Raw genomic sequence first — 18,764 nt, 5'->3', positions numbered from 1 at the left:
TAGTTAAAAATCTAACGAGAGGTCCGACAGTAATAGTTCGATGTCAACACACTAACAGTTGGACAGTAACAGTCCAATGTTCATTGATGAGCAATTTTGACTATCTTGGGGGCAGAACTGGGTTCTCCTTCCTTCAAAGAACTTGTACCCTCGTGTCTTAGCTTTTCAACGAGACTAATCTTGCTTGAAACGAAGTTATATAACTCTAGATAAAGTTAAAAATCAAAAGAGAGGTTGGAAAGAAACAGTTCGATGTCAGTTGGACAATAACAGTCCAATGTTTGTTGATGAGCAATTTTGACTGTCTTGGGTGCAGAAATGGGTTCCCCTTCCTTAAGAGAAGTTGTAGCCTCGTGTCTCAGCTTTCCAATGAGACCAATCTCACTTGAAATAGAGTTCTATAACCCTAGATAAAGTTAAAAATCTGAAAAGAGGTCGGACAGTAACAGTTCGATGTTAAGACAGTAACAGTTGGACAGTAATAGCCAACGTTCTTTGATGAGCAATTTTGATTGTCTTGGGTTCAGAACTAGGTTCTCCTTCCTTTAGAGAACTTGTAGACTCGTGCCTTAGCTTTCAAACGAGACAAATCTCGTTTCAAATAGAGTTCTATAACTCTATATATAGTTAAAAATCTAAAGAGGGGTCGGACAATAAAATTTCGATGTCAAGACAGTAACAGTTGCACAGTAACAATCTAATGTTTGTTGAAGAACAATTTTGACTATCTTAGGGGCAGAACTGGGTTCTAATTCCTCAGAGAACTTGTAGCCTTGTGTCTAAGCTTTCCAACGAGACCAATCTCACTTGAAACGGAGTTCTATAACTCTAGATATAGTTAAAAATCTGAAGAGAGGTCGGACAATAACAGTTCAATGTCAAGAGAGTAACAATCGAATGTTCGTTGATGAGAAATTTTAACTGTCTTTGGGGCAGAATTAGGTTCTCCTTCCTTCAGAGAACTTGTAGCCTCGTGTCTTAGCTTTCAAAAGAGACCAATCTCGCTTGAAACAGAGTTCTATAACTCTAGATATAGTTAAAAATCTGAAGAGAGGTCGGAAAGTAATAGTTCGATGTCAAGACAGTAATAGTTGGACAGTAACATTCGAATATTCGTTGATGAGCAATTTTGATTATCTTGGGTTCAGAACTGGGTTCTCCTTCCTTTAGAGAACTTGTAGCCTCGTGTCTTAGCTTTCAAAAGAGACCAATTTCGCTTGAAACAGAGTTCTATAACTTTAGATATAGTTAAAAATCTAAAGAGAGGTCGGACAGTAATAGTTCGATGTCAAGACAGTAACAGTTGGACAGTAACAGTCGAATGTTTGTTGATGAGGAATTTTGATTGTCTTAGGTGCAGAAATGGGTTCTCCTTCCTTAAGAGAACTTGTAGCCTCGTCTCTTAGATTTCCAATGAGACCAATCTTGCTTGAAACAGAGTTCTATAACTCTAGATAAAGTTAAAAATCTGCAAAGAGGTCGGACAGTAACAGTTCGATGTCAAGACAGTAACAGTTGGACAGTAACAGTCTCATGTTCTTTGATGAGCAATTTTGATTATCTTGGGTTCAGAACTAGGTTCTCCTTCCTTTAGAGAACTTGTAGCCTCGTGTTTTAGCTTTCAAAAGAGACCAATCTCGCTGAAAACAGAGTTCTATAACTCTAGATAAAGTTAAAAATCTGAAGAGGGGTCGGACAGTAACATTTCGATGTCAAGACAGTAACAGTCTAATGTTTGTTGAAGAACAATTTTGACTATTTTAGGGGCAGAACTGGGTTCTCATTCCTCAAAGAACTTGTAGCCTCATGTCTTAGCTTGAAAACGAGACCAATCTCGCTTGAAACAGAGTTCTATAACTCTAGATATAGTTAAAAATCTGAAGAGAGGTCGGACAGTAACAGTTCGATGTCAAGACAGTAACAGTCGAATGTTCGTTGATGAGAAATTTTGACTGTCTTTGAGGCAGAACTGGGTTCTTCTTCCTTCAGAGAACTTGTAGCCTTGTGTCTTAGCTTTCCAAGGAGACCAATTATAATATCCCACATCGGCGGGTGAGGGAGTGGTAGCTGGCCTTATTAAGTGTGCTGGTTGCCAACTTGTCATACGCGTTTTGGGGCGTCAGGCTCAGAAGTGGGCTCGCGTCACCAGGAACAAAACCGTGAGGGCGGTAAGGCCCAAAGCGGACAATATATGGCAGATTGGGCCGGGCTGTTACATTTGGTATCAGAGCCGACCTCATTAGCTGTCCGATTGTGCCAATGGGGTCGTCGGGCTCCTTAGGAGAGGTGGATTGTAATATCCCACATCGGCGGGTGAGGGAGTGGTAGCTGGCCTTATTAAGAGTGCTGGTTGCCAACTTGTCATATGCATTTTGGGGCGTCAAGCTCATAAGTGGGCTCGCATCACCAGGAACGAAACCGTGAGGGCGGTAAGGCCCAAAGCGGACAATATATGGCAGATTGGGCCGGGCTGTTACACTCTCGCATTGTTATCACTTAATTCCGCTCATATACTCATTTAACAAGTATTCTTAAACCTTCATTCACACACACACTTTAACATATGATTGTGGGTTGCACATTGGATTATTATATTATTTATATTCTTTTGTTAAAGGTAACAACTAAGGGAAATTGATAGTATATAAAAAAAACAAAAAAAATGATGATAATAAAAACATAGAGAAGTTTGGTTTCGTAGCCTCCCTAACCTAAGTAATTAAGCCCGATGGGGTGTTTTAACACCTAATACCCTAAAGTCAACTGACTTGGGAGCTATTGGCCCAACACTTGTTACATGGGTTGAGGAGAAAAACTTAAAGGAATCAAACATTGCACTATCTATGTATCAGCATCTGCAACCCGAGTTACTAAGCTCGTAGGGGTGTCTCAACACCTAATGCCCTAAGACCAACTGGTCTGGAGTCATTAGCCGAAAGCTCATTACATGGGTTAAAGATGCATTGTGTTTTAAGTTATATGTATATATATTAAAAAAAAAGAAAAAAAAGAAGAAAAAAAAGATAATAATCCTAACCCAAGGAAGTTAACCTTAAACATTAGAACAAAAATTTTGTTTTCTTCCAAGTAAAGCCCCATAACTATGTGTTGATATATTGAGCACAAAAGAAAGGTTTATTAATATCTTGTTTAAGAGGTATTGAGCATATATATAAATTTAATGAGAGTTTGTTTATCTGGATAGATTAATGGAAGTTGAATGATGAATGCCTTGCTTTGTGGAATTTGCAAATTGTTTTTCTATTTTAATGCTTTGATTACTAGGGACTAGTAATAAGCTAGTTGGGGGGTGTGATTAGTACTTAAAAGTGCATTTTTATCAAGGTTTTATATCATCATTTTGCACTTGAAGTATCAATAACTCTTTAACTAAAGCATGTCTTATAATAATAAGTCTGATACCATAAGATACCTTTAATTTATGGTAAATGTTCATCTTAAATACAGGACTATCATATAAATAAAAGGATTGATTGATGAGTTTAAGTACTGAAATTGAAAGGACAAAGAGAGGGCCAAACTTAGAAAAGAGATGATAGTTCAGTCCAAACTGGAACACTATTCGGTCATTGGGTCATATCTGGAGCTGTAAATCTTGGATTTAGGTCTGCTTTATATGGATGGAAAGCTAAGACATAGGCCTAAAACTTTCATGAGGAGTCCAAGATTTAAAAAGGTCGTTTTCAAGTCCAAATTAAAGTAACAACGGAAAAGTCTGAATCTGTCCTACAGCCCAGACACTGTTCAATGTTCAGCCCATATCTCGAGTTCTAGAAGTCCAAATGACCTCAATTTTTTTTCCTGGAAAGCTGAGACAATTTCCTAGAACTTTCATGATTCAAGTCTGTTCGAATTCGGACGTTAGAAATGATGTTTTGTTCAGACAAGAAGATAAAGATTGTCACCAAGTCAAGAGTTGGCCACCCACTCAACAATTAGTCATCAAATCAATAGTTCCAAATTTTGGCCTATAAAAGGAGGCATTTTCCATGCATTTAGGAGCTTGGGTGGTTCAGATCAAGATCTTGCTCTTGCTCTCTCTCTCTCTCTCTTTATATTTTTGTAATGCTTAAGTTTTGCTTTCATTAATATCATGTTTATGCTTTTCATTTTCTTTCCTTTACTTAGTTAACTTGTATCTTATTTATGTTCTTATCTTGTTTATTTATGTTTCTCTTCTTCATTATGTTTAGCTAAGTTTATTATGTCAAGGTGAAAAGGTTACACTAATGGTGTAAGAATAAATATAATATAAACTCAATATGGACTTCAATGCTTATATCCTAAACAACTTGCTATTAACATGTCTTATCTTTTTTATCTTATTAATTCTTAATACCTTGCTTGTTAAATGGTTAATCTAGATTTGTGTTGTATAACACTTGGTACAACAAATGCTTGGCACTTTCATAGCCCAACCGTATGGTATAACCTACACCTGTGCTATGAAAGGAACTTGATTTGTTGTTAACATTAGTTAGCATCATGAATTCTTGACAATATTTAAAAGTTTGGTGTTACTTAAATAAGATAATTAATATGATCATGTTAACAATTTATAATGAGCTCTTAATGACAAATCATCCGATTGGAACCTCCTTTGTATGTGGTTTCCAGTTGAGTAATAAAAAGAGTTTATACTATACTTGTTTGAAATACCATTAATGGATTCTCTAACCTTGACATTTATTTTTATCAGTGTTTAATCCTCACATTAATCTTACATCTCAAAGTCCTCTTTAACTTATTATTATTATTATTAGTATTATTGTTGTTGTTGTTGTTGTGTTGTTGTTATTGTTGTTGTTGTTATTATTATTATTATTTATAATTTATATAGTTAACCTCCTTGTGGTTCGATCCCAGTCTTGCCGGGTTATTTATTACTTCGACACTCCTACACTTGGGAGAAGACATTAATCTTTTGGTCGTGTCATTGCCCCAAGTTCCTGTTGTAGTCGGGGAAGATTTAACATTAGAAGCCAAGCCTAAAAGACATAGGAAGGTCAGACTGCCACCTAAAAGACAGTTTTGTTAGAGTGTAGAGAAGAGCAAAATTAGATTTGTTAATGGCTAAATCTAACCTCCCTTTTCTTAATAATAAAAAAGGAACATGTTAATGTGTGAGAAAATAGAATTACACCACATTTCCAATTAAACAAGTTAAGTTTTAATTGGAACACAAAACAATGTTTAGTTGTAAAAACACATTGATGAATGAATGACAACTATTTGAGAGGAATCTTTAACCATGGATATTTCAAAAGAAATGGTCATGGGATTTTGAATGAGAAAAACATGAATGAATTAATATATTTTAAATTTTTGGATGAAAGAATATGTCAATTAAGATTTGTGGTCTGATCCAAAGTTTCTTTAAAAAAACTTTGATCTCGTTATGGTGCAGGAGAGGGCCCCGAGGCAGTCCAGCATACCTAGTCGGAACATCACATCATAATCCAGGTAGGTGACAACATTACTTAAATGTCTCTTATTAAGCAATATAAATTCTGTAATGAATTTATTTGTGTTGTTGTATTAATTGCCATAAAGATTAAACTTTTGATATGGATTAATATTAGAATGAAGTGATTTTTGAATCACAGAATGAGATTGGCTTCCAAGAATGGAATGCCAGATTTATAGCAACCAATAAAGTCGTTGATGGTGATTGATAAATCACAGCGTGAAATTAGCTTCCGATAATGAAACACCGGATATATATAGCAATCGATTAAATTGCTAGAAGTGATCGTTGAGTCACTGAATGAAATTGGCTTCCAAGAATGGAACGCTAGATGTATAGCAATCGATTAAATTGCTAGAAGTGATCGCTGAGTCACGAAATGAAATTGGCTTCCAAGGATGGGATGCCAGATGTATAACAATCGATTAAATTGCTGAAAATGATTATTAAATCACAAATGAAATTGTCTTTCTAAGATGGAATGCTGAAATTATGGAAATTGATTTGGTTGCTAAGGGTGACTAAGGAATCTTGATAAGAGATAGGCGTCTAAGAATGAAACGCCATAATGAATGATAGAAGTATTGAAGTGCTTGTGTTACCTAACAAATCATGGAAATCAAAAAAAAATTAAAAAGAGAGAGAGAGAGAGAGAATGATGAACTATGCTAAATTTTATTATCATAGAAATAATGTTTTTATTGAAATATTCATGACTATCTTAATATAATAAATTTTATTGTATTATTTTCATTAACTGCAGGAACTTCCCATACTCGGTAGGCTCGTTTCTCTGTCTGTGTGACCTGTAGATGTTAGGGAGACTTTTGTGCATGTATAGACTTCCTCTTTTGGCATGTAATTGTAACGTATTGCATAATGCTACTATTTGTAACTAGTATAACTTAGACTCTTATTTGAAGGATCATAATATAAGTAGCAGTAAATTTCATGTTTATTATTACATATCAAGTCTTCCTCATTTTGGTTACTGATATATTTCCACTTTATGATTAAGCATTTTATATTTGTTTATAATGCGGAGATGATGAGATAAATAACAATTATTATTGATGCTTGTGGGATTGAGATCCAGGATGATTGGGTCGCGATTGAGTTATGAAATGTGAAATATTAGAAGTGTAAACAGGTTATATGTCGATAACTTGGGACCTCCCGGTATAGGGGAGACTGTCAAAATTTTAGTGGAAATTTCAATAGACTTTTATATGAGCTCTAATAAAAAAAAATACCCATATTTTTTCCTATTAAATTGTAGGAAAGTAACTATAAACGCATATTAAAGTGTGGGGCGTTACACAACTTGTATTGAAATTTGATTTTAACTTCTCATTCAACCTATATTTTCAATCTAGTTAATAAAATAAACTTCTTATAATTCATTCATACATGTATACTCTAATATTCTCAAGTTTCATTCTGATAACTTTTATTATTAAGTCTTTTCTTAAGAACGCTATTTCTAATTTTAACCATAACAAAAGTTTTAGAATTCAATTTTGGGCTTGGATTGTATCTTTAGGAAGTTAAGATATAGGGCTACAATACTTGTGAGGGAAAGAAACCCAGTTTTTCCCTTAACACCCCAAAACTATCTCTTTTTGTGACATACACAATTTGTCCAGTAGGGTCCAGTCCGACCTTTTTTTAGTTTTTAATACATGTACGAAGTTTTATAACTCCAAATGAAGCAATGTCTGTCTCGTTTGAAAGATAATATTATTTACTACAACTTCTATGAAGGACTATGTTTCACATTCCCTCATTTGTTATATCAATTTTTGGCTAGAACTCGAACAACAAAATTGTCCAGTGCAATTCCAGCATGACCTTTCTTTTATTCTTTCAAATGAAACATTACCCAATCATTTAATACATGAACAAAAATAATTTAATCATGAGAACAACATTCCAAACAACCCATTTCATAAATTCAAAGTTCTTCACAACACTAATATGCTCATCATCTATAAATCATATGTTCAATCAAATTAAACTCTTTAATTGATTTTCTTACCTTAAATGGATGATAAATCAAGTGAAGATTGTAAGAACAACACAAGGTCTGAGAGGGTTATCACCCTAGTATAATGGGTGAAGTGTATGAGAGAGTTGGGATATGTATTCTTTATTGGAGAGGAAGATGTAGAAGGGGCTAGACACTAGATGAGGAAAGTGAAAAGAGTGATTGACAAGATGGCGATATCTAAGGAGTTGGAAGTTGATTATATGACTCAATTACTTGTAGAGAGTGCTCACTCCTGGTTGGAAAAAATCAGAGAGAGGAGATCTAATGATGTTCTTATTTGGAAGGACTTTATGTAAACCTTCGGTTGTAATTTTTCTGGGTTATTAAAATATGAGAAATTTAACCAATAGTAAAATGGGTTAAATTAAAGTAAAGAAACCTAAATCCAAATAAAAATAGTGAAATTAATGAAAGGAAAAGTGAATATAGTACTAAATTGTTGAAAAGAAAAACATTTGTAAGGACAAAATGAATACATAAGACCAAGAGAGGTCAATATTCAAATAACAGAAGGTTGGGAGTTTATGTACAAATGATAAAAAAGGGTGGGGATAAATGTGCAATTAACAAGATGATAGAACTATAAATATCATTCTAGTTTCTCTCTTGGAGTGACTTGCAAGAGCAAGAGAGAGTTTAGAGAGAGGCTGGAGAGAAGATATATTGATGGCAGAACATCCGACAGCTATAACTCCACTTCCATCGTTGGATCAGAAAGATATTTGGATATGTTGTTTTCCTCCATGTCGTTTACATTGTCACTGGAGGGATTTTCTATATCAGTTCTCATTTAAGAGATATCATGGGAGGAAATTTCTAGGAAAATACACTTCTGGACAGTATTTTTCGTTGACTAATTTATCCTCCGGCCACCATTGGATCATGCTATAATTTGGATATGTTGTTCTTCCAGATGCTGTCTAGATTTGAACGGTGAAGATCAGAAACAAACACTTGATATAAAAGTTGTGCTTCTCGTACAGTAGGTCTGCAAGTTTGAGGTCAGTTCGGTTAAACCCATATGTATGGAAATTTCACCATTTGATGAAGTTGATATTTGGATATGTTATACACATAATAATGCATTATAACTTGATCGTATGGATTGTTTGGAATATTATTGGTTTGTTATTTATGGTTGATTGAAACTGTTGTCAAGGATTGTGTTTAGAAGAATATTGTTTGGAAAGTGTAAAATCGATAAGAATGTTTTATTTTGACGTTAAGAGGGAAAATTGAAATAAATAAGATGAATTAGCTCTTAAAAAGATATTTTTTGACACTCTTAAATGATATGTGATATGGCTAGGGGTTGAGAAAAAAGAGAAAAAAGTTAAATTGTGGATGTTGTGTGTAAATGGAAAGGTTGATGAATCTGGACAGATTCGTCTCCTGACTTTTGAAGAGAATTTGAGTAGAATGATGAAGGAATTATGATCACGTTTCTTCATAGTAATTGTAGTTTTGGATGTTAGCTAACTAAGGAAATTGGTCTTGCTCAATTTGGAGCTGTAGAACTCCAGCTATGGGTCACCAACCGAGATCGGTCATGACAGACCCTGTAGGGCAGGAGGTATGTTTTGTTAATAAGTAATTTTGACTGTCTTAGAGGTAGAACTGAGTTCTCATTCCTTTAGAGAACTTGTAGCCTCATGTCTTACCTTTCCAACGAGACCAATCTCGCTTGAAATGGAGTTCTATAACTCTAGATATTGTTAAAAATATGAGGAGAGGTCGGACAGTAACAGTTCAATATCAAGACAGTAATAGTTGGACAATAACAGTCTAATGTTTATTGATGAGCAATTATAACTATCTTAGAGGCAGAACTGGGTTCTCCTTCCTTTAGAGAACTTATAGCCTCGTGTCTTATCTTTCCAACGAGACCAATCTTGCTTGAAATATGAGAAGTGTAACAAAGAAAATATGAGAAGTGTAATATGTGTTTCGACTAGCATACATTTAGTGTATGTTATGATCCCGGGTAAGGGGATTAACATGTGTTAACTAACATACATTTAGTGTATATTAGAATCCCAGGTAAGGGGATCACCATGTATTGACTAGCATACATTTAGTATATGTTAGGATCCCGAGTAAAGGGATTACGACATATTGGCTAGCATACATTTAGTTTATGTAGGATCTCAGGTAAGGGTCCTACCCGAGATCATGGTTGATCTTATGAAATCTTCAATGGAGGTTGATAATGGAAGAGGAAATGGTTTTTAGTAATTGAAGAAGAAAGAGTTTCCAATGAAAACCAGAAGGGAGAAGTGAATAAAATATGAATGCATGATTGTCTTTTTAAATTGTTGAATATTTGTGTTGCTATATTATTATGATTTGTCATGTTTCAATAATATGTATTTTTGTTTCAGGACCATCGCATGCACAACAAGAGTAGATCCTAACTTATGTTCACTTTTTATAGTCTAGGTTATAGGGAGTGTCATAACCCAATTCTGGGTAGGTCACCCATGATAATTCGACCACTTTAAAATCTTTGAAAAAAATCGTCTAGTTCTTACTCTGAGTGCGCTTTCTAGCCCTCAAAAAGATTCATCATCTCTCAATATGATGAGTCCATCATCTCTCATTCTTCTTTTTCTTCTTTACAACGCTTACTATCTAAAGTCTCTTACGAGACTTTTTATCATAAGCATTGTAAAGAGGGGGGCAACTGTCATAACCCAATTCTGGGTTATTCCCCAAAATTCACTTTTTTTCAAAATAAAAATTAAAAAAATAAAATAAAGGCTGGCAATGTGGAGAAAATAGATCAAAGAGGACTACAAAAATAGAAAAAATCAAGCTGCAATTTTTGGAGGAAATTCAAGACCTAATTGTACCCCATTATGCCCAAAAATGGAGAAAAAAAATGCAAATTCAAGATCAAATTAAATGATTATTGGACGAATTTGCATAAAAATTAAGTCCAATGACATAATTAAATTTTTAATAGGCCAATTTGATTTAATCATGGGCCAAATTAAATTTTAATTATGTTTAAGAATTAATTTGGGTCCAATTGAAGGATTTAATTAAGTGCAAGGACTTAATTATACTTTAAATGGGTCAAATTAATTTTATTTTAGGCTTAATTGGTGAAACATTAAGTTTGGGAGCCTAATTGAGGCTTAATTGAGAAGATTGGAATTTTAAGAGATCAAATTTAATTTTTACCAAGTTAATTGATTGAAATCAGGGGCAAAATTGCAAGAAAATTGAAGTTTTGAGGTCCATTAGGGGTTAAATTGACAAACTTCGCAGCCAAGGACCAATCTGCAAAAGGCGCCAAAATTGAGGGGCTTAATTGATAAAAACTGGGGGTGAAATTGAAGAAATTAAAAGTTTAATGGTCAATTAGGGGCTAAATTGAAGAAATCTGAGACCAAGGACCATATTACGAAAGGCGCGTAAATACAGGGCTGAAGTTGAAGTTCGGCAGGGGCTTAATTGCATTAAATCAAAAGTTTAGGGTCAATTAGGGGTACAATTGAAAGAAATTGAAAGCTCGAGGACTAAATTGAATATCAGTTTAAATCCCTAATTCAACCTAAAACGACGGTGTTTTGAGTAAAAAAAAAAAAAAGAAGAGGACCAGACGACGCGTCGTCTGGTCACCGTTCATTGTCTTCTTCTTTTACCCGAAAGAAACTGCTTTGGAGCCTTATTTGCAAGTGAATTTAATGCTTGATTTCTCCATCAAATCGAACTAAACTTGTACGAAATGGATTCCCTGCAGTTCCTCTACAACCTTATGTGAACGTTTCAGGATAAATGACAGCACGGCGACACCGGCGATGGCGTGAAGAGGTCAACTCAGGCAACCTTTTCCTGCAGATTTGACAACTCAGGGAGGCTACTTTTAACCAACAGTTGGGATCCTTACCAACCAAATCAAGGGCCAAAATTTTACCCCGATGTGGATGAGATTACCCTCTTCCACCGCCTATAAATAGAGGCGGATTTGATGGTCTGAGGGAGGAGAAAATCGGGTCCAAAAATCACCAAAAATCGGCCTTCTCTACTCAATTTTCCTGCAACCGGTCCTTTCTCTTCTTTCTCTCACCGCCGTGGCCTTTAGCCACCACCACCCTCATCACTGGTCTTTCCACCACCAGCTTCACCACAAGAAGCCACCAACCGACCACCGACAACCACCGCGAGGTCTTCCCTCTCCCTCTGCAGATTTTCTTCTTCTATTCTTCTTCTTTCTTCCTCCGCCACAAGCAGCGAACCCCGCTACCATTTCTTCCACTAGCACCTTCGCCATCTTCATGCCAGACCAATGACAACAGCTTCTTCTCCTCCGCAAGGTTGCCTCCCACTTCACTCCGTCGTCTGCAACTGCAAAGTTGCATGCAGAACGTGAACTTATTGTTCACGTTCTGCAATTAATTCATCCCTCACTTGGGCCGGGCCAGTTATGGCCCGGCCCAAATGTTTGGTTGGGTCTGGCCCGGCCCCAAAAGAAAAGGAGAAAGAAAATATGTTGGGCCGAGATCGGCCCAACCTTTTTGGACCGAGATCGGCCCAACCGTTTTCTGGGTTTTTGCTTGGCCCAGTTACCTGGGCCAGCCCGACCCACCTGTTTTAATAATATTTAATTAATATATAATATTATATTATATGTTTCTTAAAAAAAACAAAAAAATTCCAAAAAAAATTCAAAAATCCTTTGAAAAAAATTGTGAATTTCTCAAATATTTTTCTACCAATTTTGCATAATATCGGGTTGTACATTTACACTGTAAAATACAAATCCGGTATTAAAATACTTGGTTTTCTCTGAAATATTTCAAAAAAAAATTTAAAACATTCTAAAAAAGAAAAAATATTTTGTTGCATACGGCCAAATCCTAAAATTTTTCCAACCATATTTTTCATATAAAAAAAACAAAAATAAAAATTGCATCTTTTTCATGTTTAAAAAATCCAAAAATGGATATCGTAACCAGTTTATGATTATCCATTAGGATTTGACCAACATGTCAAAAATCTTTTTCTAATCTTTTAGGATCCAGATGTAGACTTTAATATTTATGGGGTGTAAAATTACACGATAAAGTACACCCTCAGGTATTAAAGATACAAGGTGTAAATAAAGGCAATGCTAAACTTCAAACTTTAGAACGGTTAGGATTTAACCCGATAAGGTAGAGACTTCTCATAAAGAGAGATCTGCCTTGAGCCTTAGAAAAGACCAACGAATAGAAACCCGACTTAGAAAAAAAAAGCAATCAAACAACAATGCAGCTTACCTTAGGTAGGGTGTACTAGGGGTGATGCGTCTTCCCCTTGCACAACCAGTCCCTTACTCACACTCTCGCAGACTATAGGTTCCTAGTGACCATAATACTATGTGGCAACTCCTGACATTAATCATAATTTTATGATTAAATCCAAAACCCTTTCCAACACATAACACCCCTCATCAGGAGGCACGACAGGAGCCTCAGCCGTCGCCAGACGTCGTCGCCCCCGCGACAGGGAGTATACCCTTGTATTTTGTAATATTACAACTTTTATATAACTTAATTTATATAATTGATGTTTAAACTTGAATAGATGAACTTAATTATGAAATTCATATAATCATGTTTCATGTATGTGTGTTTATCCCATTTATTCCCCTATAACGATATTTATTGTTTAATGTATGTTATATATGTTGTGGTTGTGATGTTGATGATGATGTTTGTGGGATTGAGACCCAGGATGATTGGGTCGTGATTGAGTTATGAGATGTAAGATATTAGAAGTGTAAACAAGGTATATGTGATAACTTGGGACCTTCCGATATAGGGGAGACTTTGCCAAAATTTCAGTGGAAATTTCGGTGGACTTGTATATAAGAACTGGAAAAAAAAATTACCTGTATTTTTACGTACCAAATCATAGAAAAGTAACTATAATCACATATGAAAGTGTGGGGCGTTACACTTTAAAAAAGAGTTTGAAGAAAGGTATTATTCTTGGCAGCATGGGAGGGATAAAGAACATGAGTTTTTAGCATTGAGGCAGGGAGATATAACGATAATAGAGTATGAGATGGGGTTTCAGGATTTGGTGATTTTTGCTTTTGCATATCTTTCCATTGAGCGCCATCACATTGAAAGGTTGTGAGATGGATTCTGACAAGATTTAAAGAGAGCATTGATAGTAATGTTATTTCATTCAGTTCAAGATTTAGTTTATGCTGCAGTGGCTATGGAAAGGTAATTTGGGATGATCATAAAGAAGAAATGGGATAGGGACAGGTAGTTGGAACAAAGAAGAGGGACGTTGCATTTTCTATAGGCAGACCTCCCCTTTTTTTTAAAAAGGAAGGGTTGGCCAACATCGGGTCAATTTGTTAAGAAGGGAGGGAATTTCACCCTAGAAGGGAGTTTAGGGGGGTCAATATAGGTTAGTGCAAAAGGATCTTTTGTAGGACAAGCTCGCTAAGGTATGAGTGATGCAAGAGGGTCCATGGAACAGCGGGGTCTAAGTATCCTTTGTGCTTCAGGTGTAATCTAAGGCACCCTAAAGATTGTTCAGCTACACTAGAAAGATGTTATACCTATATATATATAAAAAAGGGCATAGATAGGGATATTGTCAATACCATGGTAAAGGGTATTATTGTTGTGGAGAGATGATTCATCGAATGAGAGAGTGTCCCTACAGAGCGGCTCGAGTTGGCCAGGGACAAAGGACTATTACTTAGAGGCAGCAGCAGTTCGTTACAGTTGATAGACCGATGTAGTTAGGGGCAAATGCTCATAAAGGTAGACCCAGGTTTAAGAAAGAGAGGACTTAGGGGCGGGTGTCCCATATGACTTAGGAGGAGGTTAGAGATGCTCCAGATTTTATGGTAGGTACATTGTTATTAGATTCTTAACAAGTTTATACTTTGATTGATCTTGGTGCAACACATTCCTTTGTAGCTAGGAAATTTGAAAATGAGAGAGTGTTCTTATTCATTTTGGTTTTCATCATCTCACAAAGATATTCACAAGTTTATTTATATTCATTTCGGTTTCTATCTCCTCTTCTTCCTTCATCTCAATTTGTTTGGACCTTTGCTCTTCAAGTTCTTTCTCACTTCGCAGCGTGATCGCACTAACATTCTCTTTTGGATTCAATGCTTGAGAGGGCAATTTTCCGCTAACTTGTGCTTCTAATTTCCCTACATTTGAAGTTACTTGCTCCATTTGCTTCTCTAAGTTATGAATACATTACCTTGTTTCCTATTGAAAAAACTATGGATTTTTTTTTTTTGTAAAGTCATTGTGTTAAAAGCTAATGTTTTCATCATCTCACAAAGATCATCACTTGATGACCCCACAACATTGGGATTTATAAGTGCAGGGGGCTATCTCGCTTAATAATTATGTTGGGGCTAAAAATCCACGGGGGTGGAAATGTCGGCCTTGATTGCCTTATTGTGGCAAGTTCTCATAGCATAAGTTCGGGTGATATCTCCATCCGGGATTGTATGTGTTAGAAAAGAATCATCTTTATGTTAGGTATTGTTATTGAATGCTCCATCAACTATATTAGCGTGTTTAATGTAGTCTTCTTGCATTGTTAGGCATATATCTGAAGCACAACCTTGTAACGAGCATATGCTATAAATTTTCACTTGTTATATATTTCTATAAGCCAAAGAATGCACAAGAGAAGTAAGATCATTAACTTTATTCTCAAGGTTAACAATACTTACCTTATTTGTTTGGGAGTCTCCACGCGTGCCAAATTATTTTGAGTTGGTTGTTATATTTGAGATCAATTGGCGTGCAACCTCAAGTGTTTTATCTACCAACGCTCCTCCACTTGCCACATCAATGATACTTCAGTCAGTAGGCATCAATTCTTCATAGAATTATTGAATGAGTAGTTGATCGGGTATTTAATGATGAGCACATTGAATGCACATTTGCTTAAATCTTTCCCAATATTTGGAGAGTGTTTTCCCATGATATTTCTGAATCCCATATATTTCCTTCCTTATGTTGGAAACTTGAGAGGTTGAGAAATACTTCTTAAGGAAAAAGAATTCATGTCATTCCAAGTTCCAATAGAACCGAGAAGGATGGAGAAAAGCCATGATTTTGTTGCCCCTTTTAAAAAAAAAGGAACGCTTTCAACTTAACTTATTTTTCGTCAACTCCATGCAGTTTCATCCCAACCCAAATCATGTGGAATTCCTTGAGATGAGTATGAAGGTCTTCTCTCGCAAGTCCATTAAATATTGGCAGTAGGTGTATAAACCCAAACTTGAGCTTGAAGTTGACATTGTTGTCAATGTTTATGCACAATGGTTGATTCTTCATGTTGGGAGCAACGAGCTCATTGAGTATTTGTTGTCATGCAACAACCATGGTATTGATGTGGCCTTCCTTTCATAGCCTACGTAAAGTGTTTTTTATTTTGAGATCTACCTGCACTTTTGCTTGGTTAGTAGATCAAGTTACAGGCATAAATAGTCAAGAAAACTCTAATAAACTAAAAATAAATCAATCAAGAAAGATTTAAAATAGTGAAAGAAAATGAAAATTCAATGCTAAAACACAAAAATGCCTAAAAACCCTAGAAAACAATGTAATAGCCTCGAGAGGGTGGGGCAAGTGGCCAAAGACAAACTAGTCTTGCTCAGAACATTGTTTTCCTTTAGGAAACTAAATGTCGAAGCTTAATTCTACCAAAAATTTCATTTTCAATAGGGCGAATAATAACTTTTTTTAAGAACGAAATAAATAACGATCACAACACAAGAATCAACTAGAATCACTTCCCCGATAATGGAGCCAAAATTTATTGTGATGTCATAATCACACAAAATAATTACCCAAGTTTAAACAAATAAGATAGTATAAAGCAAGCAAGGGGTCAATCCCGCAAGGAAGATCTAGTTTGGGTTTTTATGCTAAATGATTCAAAAATGGAGGGGGTTTTGAGATTATCTAAGTTATGATAGGATAAACAAAATAAAATAATCAAACTAAATTAAATAAATTGAAATTATTAAGAGAAAAAATTTGGTCTCAAGTAAACATCCACCGACAAAAATCAAAACTGATCATTGAAATAATACATTAATTTATATTCTAAATATTTATCTTTCCTTAATATTAGACAGTTAACCGATCCACATTATAACTAACCCTAACCATTAAACAACTATAGTGTCTGCGTTTGTAATTTAATTTAATGGCAGCCTTAAGAACTACATAGGTTAGTAAATCTAGACAGCATAACTGTCGGTAGTATATGTTCAACATAGATCCGTCATAATTATTAAACCAAGTCACTTCACAAGTTAAATATCACAACTCTGGTTTTGATAGCAAACTTAGCAATAGATATATAGAATAATAATTTAGAGTCCACTCTAACAATCAAACTAAATAATCATAAGAAATAAACATAGGAAAACATTCATATTCATCATATAATCTAAAAAGAAAAGATAAAATAAATCTCACAGTTTTTGAAATTTGAAGGCTTTTATATCCTTTCAACCAAGAAAAATAACTTAACCTTGCATGACTATCAAAAAACTAAGGAAGAGAAAAGATGAAAACATAATTTTTGGTGTAGAAAAAAAGTGAGTTTTTTCTTCTTCTTTTTGGTAGCCCCCTTCTTCACCTCTCTCTTTCCTTTTTATTAGATAAAAAAACCATAATACCCACCTTCCTATTAGTTCATTTTTATCAGGAAATAAAAAAAAACAGGAGTCATTTCCAAAGTAGACAATTTATATTTAAGTAATACATTTACTACTTTCCTATAAAGAAAAAAAATAGTTTTGCATAAAATCTTCAAGCTTTGATGGACTTAGTGAAGTTAATTTGCCCATGTAAAGACCTTTTCCATATGAAGAAATAATTTTCATGTCGATTTGGATGCTTGGAAACTAAATTGGACTTGTTTCTTCCAAAATATGTTTGTTGGTAGAACTTATGGGTTGTCTTAGAAAAATCTTGTCTCTCATATATGAGCTTTTTTTATACTAAACTTTTATAGGTTGATAGGTCTTCAAGTCAGGAATCCAATAAACTTGAGTTTGCAACAAACGGACTTATTTAGCTCAAGATATTCAAGTCGGAATGGTCAAATGTCAAAACTAACAGAATACGAGACTTGTCTTTGAAGCTACGATTTCCATGCTCTTTCTTTCTTTCCTTGCCATATATGGATATAAATGTATGAATGTTTGGTAAAATCTGTCATAACCCATTTTTTGGTTATTCCCCAATTCATATTTTTTTCTCTCTTAAAAAAATACAAAAAAATCAAAAATATTATCAAAAAATATAACAGTGAAAAGAGGATGCCAGAACGCTCAGAAAATGGTCAAAAAATGGTTGAGGAGGTTCAAAAATGCAAAGATTGAAATTTGACAGTATTTCGTTGACTAATGAAAGCCCTGTTGACAAAGAAAATTCAATTTGAGGAAGAAATGTCCAAAATCAGATGTTTATTGGACTCAATTAAATTTATTAAAGGTTTAATTGAGTTTATGAAGAGTTTGATTGCAAGAAAAAATTGATTTTGGAGTTAATTTGGGCTTTAATTGGAAGAAATTAAAATTCTGGGGTAAAATATAATTTTTGAGAGTTAATTTGGTCAAATTAGGGGCTTAATTGCATAAATATTGAAGTTTGATGGCCAATTAGGGACTTAATTGAAGAAATCTGAAATCAAGGACCAAAATGAAAAACACACGTAAATAAAGGGGCTGTAATTAAACCGAATTAGGGGCCAAATTGAAAAAATTAGAAGTTTATTGATCAATTGAGGGTCAAATTGCATAAATTCAAGACCAAGGACCAAAGTGAAAAAGGCGGCCAACTTCAGGGCCGCTGTTTGATTTTTGGCAAGGATGCAATTGCATTAAGTTTTAAATCAAAATTGCAATTTAGGACTTGATCGAACAAATTACAAATTGATTTGGACTTTAACATAAGTTTGGCGCCATTTTCATTTAAATGAAACGACGCGTTTTGGCTAAAACGGCGTCGTTTCATACATTGTTAAAAAAAAAAAAAGATGGCCCAAAATGGTGTCGTTTTGAATGGCACTATAGTCTTTCTTCTTCCCCTGGACGCGCAGAAAACAGGGGAAGAAGAAAGTTTTGTTCCCCTGTTTTCACCGACTTTTCGTCCTCTAAAAAGCTCAAAAAGACGCCGACCCAAAACACCCACTTGCTAAGCTGACCCGTGGCCTCCCACG

The sequence above is a fragment of the Populus trichocarpa genome, chromosome 15 (assembly GCF_000002775.5).
Source record: "Populus trichocarpa isolate Nisqually-1 chromosome 15, P.trichocarpa_v4.1, whole genome shotgun sequence".
Taxonomy (NCBI): Eukaryota; Viridiplantae; Streptophyta; class Magnoliopsida; order Malpighiales; family Salicaceae; genus Populus; species Populus trichocarpa.
The sequence above is the reverse complement of the archived record's forward strand: the minus strand, read 5'-3'. Positions refer to the sequence as shown.